Source organism: Aplysia californica, unplaced genomic scaffold (genome assembly GCF_000002075.1).
Source record: "Aplysia californica isolate F4 #8 unplaced genomic scaffold, AplCal3.0 scaffold00180, whole genome shotgun sequence".
In the NCBI taxonomy this organism is placed as follows: Eukaryota; Metazoa; Mollusca; class Gastropoda; order Aplysiida; family Aplysiidae; genus Aplysia; species Aplysia californica.
In genome coordinates, this window is record NW_004797450.1 from 60,155 (window position 1) to 64,525 (window position 4,371).

Sequence of the window (4,371 nt, forward strand, 5' to 3'; positions counted from 1 at the left end):
TACCCGGATTCGAACCCGGGACCTTTGAATGAGAAGCCAACACCTTAACCTCTAGGCCACGAAGCCCCGGGACCTATTTAACGTCCGTCTCCGATAGGACCCAGCCAAGTTGGAAGTTCGTGTAAAGTGCCTTGAGAGAGAGAGAGAGAGAGAGAGAGAGAGAGAGAGAGAGAGAGAGAGAGAGAGAGAGAGAGAGAGAGAGAAAGAGAGAGAGAGAGAGAGAGAGAGAGAAAGAGAGAGAGAGAGAGAGAGAGAGAGAAAGAGAGAGAGAGAGAGAGAGAGAGAGAGAGAGAGAGAGAGAGAGAGAGACAGAGAGATAGAGAGATAGAGAGATAGAGAGTGAGGAGAAACGTTTTTCGATCTGTAGAAAACGAATGACTTAATTAAAGTTTCTAGCTACTCACGTTTCATTTTTATTGTGACCGTTCGTGAGTTTTTATTGCGTTGTATATTTTTAGTGAGCGCATTTCCAACCTCACAGCGAGACTGTTTTTCCTCAGAAATATTTACACATATACATAGATATTGTATGAATAATACTTTGTTTTATGTACACGCATGTCGTTAAATTTTTGAGATGTGATGTCTTTTTGGGTGTAATACGCATTGAGGTTTATTTTTTAGAAAATGGAAACGAGCAGTATGAATGGTATTTATTATTAGTAGTAGTATTAGTAGTAGTATTAGTAGTAGTATTAGTAGTAGTATTAGTAGTAGTATTAGTAGTGGTATTAGTAGTAGGATTAGTAGTGGTATTAGTAGTAATATTAGTAGTAATATTAGTAGTAATATTAGTAGTAATAGTATTAGTAGTAATATTAGTAGTATAAGTAGTATTAGTAGTAATATTAGTAACATTAGTAGTAGTAGTATAAGTAGTATTAGTAGTAATATTAGTAGTATTAGTAGTAATATTAGTAGTAATATTAGTAGTATAAGTAGTATTAGTAGTAATATTAGTAGTATTAGTAGTAATATTAGTAGTAACATTAGTAGTAACATTAGTAGTATAAGTAGTATTAGTAGTAATATTAGTAATATTAGTAGTATAAGTAGTAATATTAGTAATATTAGTAGTATAAGTAGCATTAGTAGTATTACGGCATGGTGAAAAAACTGGTGCAATGGTATAGGTTTAACGCCCCTATCAATACTACAAGGCAGTGTACAAGGAGGGAAAAGGAGAGGCAGACAAGAAAAGATTGGAAGATCCCTTGTTGACCGGAAAAAGATGGGAAAACATCCCGGAATGGACAGGTTGAAAGTTTGGGGAAGCCCTTCAAAAGGCTGAAAATAGAGTAAAATGGAGACAAGTGGTTGCCCGATCATCCTTAGTGCCCCAACGGTCACCTAAAACGAAGTAATAAGTAAGTCAAGAGTTCCAACGGTCATCTAAGACGAAGTAATATGTAAGTTAAGAGTTCCCAACGGTCATCTAAGACGAAGTAATAAGTAAGTTAAGAGTTTTGATGCACTTGGAACATTCATCGGTCTATCCTCCCCTCTCCTCCAGTTTCGTTTCCTTTACATCTCCCCTCAATTTCCTCTTTGGAAAGTGGTGGCACAGAGTTCCCCACGTCGTATGAATGCGATACTAAACACGACGTACGGATAAGGTTAATAATAGTTGTATCGTAACTACTGAGGTATCATTTAAAAAAAAAAGTTTATGTAGAATCAGTAAATAAGCAACAAACATTCATAGTAAAATTCTAATTAGCATTTACTTACGTCATAAGCGTGACGTAGGGAACCCGATGCGTATTATCCAAAATAGAAAGGGGCTGTTCAAATAAAATCCTACACAATTTATAACCATTGATTATTTGAAATGTACTCGCCATATTTTTTTACTACCCTTGTTGATAAACCATTCTTTCGTACTACCAGAAAACGTTTCAATGGTTATCTTGGAAGTGTTACCTTGGCTCCCTCTGTTCATTGTTGGAAATGTACAAGACAGGGAAATACATTGTACATCGTCCAGACATTTTTGGAACTTCAGTTTGAAAGGTTAATACATTTTGGTATGTTTTATAACCACTGACTTTAAATTGTACCCAATTTCATTCGAAATTCTAAAAAAAACGTGACTATGTAGAGCCAAGCATTTCCTTTTCACCGAGCCCCCCCCATCTTCCACTTTTTCCTGCCCACAGCCCTTGGAGCTGTTCAAATATAATCTTATACCCTTTTGGGGACTTTTTGCCCCCTCACCCCCTGCCCCCTTCCTTTTTTTACACTTTTTTCATTTGCCTCTCCACGCTGCTCCCTCCCCCCACCCCCCCTCCGCCCCGAATCCCCATCCCACATTATTACATTGTTTGCTTATAATAATAATACATGTCATATGATTCATATTGTGCAAATCCGCGTTACAATCATTGTTCTATGTACTTTACATAATATTTATGTATGCTGTTCTACATTCACTAAAAACATTACAGTGTAAATCATTCAAGCAAAATATTGTATACACTTACTAATAAGGGACAAAATGAGACTCATGTCAATGTCAAAAGCACCTTAATTACAAATAACACAAATTTCAGTGGAATTCTGATAAAGTCAACACCTCGGGACCGAAAGAAAAGTGTTGACTTTGAACAAGGTCGACTTTATCCACTGTACTACTTGAAATTGAAAATTGATGATAACAGCTAGAAAATGACAAAGTACCTGGTAACAAGACGTTTGCTCAATTTCAGGGAGTATAATTCTGAAGTTGTCATCAAAACAAGAGATAATGAGTGAACAAAGCAATTGGTGGTGTGTACACCACTAACTCAGGACCTAAATATCTCTTCTTAAATGGATTCATCTTGGAATCTCGGCCCAAATTTTTGACTTTACGCAAGGGTAACACTCAAGCGGTTGACTGTATCAGAAACACAATTACTTAAACATCGAAGGTAAGAAACGGGACCACGGTGAGGTGTTGACTGTAAGCGAGAGTTGACTTTAAACAAGTTGACTTTATTAGGATTTCACTGTATCTGTTATTACTTCTCATTATGCTTAATACAAAAAGTGAAATTAGTTATCATCAGCAAAGTCAGTGTTCATCATTACGTCCAAAATATTTTTAAATCAGAGGCATCTGCTGAGCTGTCTTACAAATCTGAGTCTTGTTCCTGCTCTTCCTCCTGTTCCTGCTCTTCCTCCTGTTCCTCCTCTTCCTCCTCCTCCTTTTCTTCCCCTTCTTCCTCCACCTCCATTTCTTGCCGTGTAAAGCCCCGTGCCTCTTCAATGCTGCAATACCTGGAAAATACTTTCTACATCCCTTGTGGCCTGTGTTCAAGACCCCCCCCCCTTCTTGCACTTTTCTTAAAGCAGCCAAAGACACCCCCCCCCCTCCCTCTTCCAGGGGTAAGATTATGTCTTTGGCACCTGTAAGAAAAGGGAAAGATCCCTTGTGGCCTGTGCACACTCTTTGGCTTATGCAGCCTTTCTTGACCAACACCACACTTTTTTCACCACACAAAAGTGTAATATTACTTTGTATCAAGACACCCCCCCCCCCTCACACACGCTTTCTTACTTTTCTTACAGGAGCCAAAGACCTCCCCCCCCCCCTTTCCAGGTGTAAAATTATGTTTTTGGCTCCTGTAAGAAAAGTGTAAGAAAGGCTTCATAGGCCAAAGAGTGCACAGGCTAAAAGGGATGGGGAAAGTATTTTCCAGGTATTGCAGCATTGAAGAGGCACAGGGCTTTACACGGGACGGAGGAAGAAATGGAGGTGGAGGAAGAAGAGGAGGAAGAGGAGAAGGAAAAGGAACAGGACCCAGATTTGGAAGACAGTTCAGCAGATGCCCCTGATTAAAAAAATATTTTTGACGTAAAAATGAACATTGCATCTGTTGATGATAACTAACTTCACCTTTTGTCTTTGGCATAATGATCAGTAATAACAGATACAGCGGAATCCTGATAAAGTCAACTAGCTTACAGTCAACTCTCGCTTACAGTCAACACCTCACCGTGGTCCCATTTCTTACCTTCTTTGTTTAAGTAATTGTGTTTCTGATACAGTCAACCGCTTGAGAGTTACCCTGGCGTAAAGTCAATAATTTGGGGCTAGATCCCAAGATGAATTCTTTTAAGAAGAGATATTTAGGTCCTGAGTTAGTGGTGTACACACCACCAATTGCTTTGTTCACTCATTATCTCGCGTTTTGGTGATAACTTCAGAATTATACTCGCTAAATTGAGCAGACATCTTTTTACCAGGTACTTTGTAATTTTGTAGCTGTTTCATCAATTTCCAATTTCAACTTTTTTTCGGTACCCGATGTGTTGACTTTATCAGATTCCACTGTAATTTGAGGTATTTGTAATCAAGGTGCTTTGACATTGACCTCTTTTTCCACT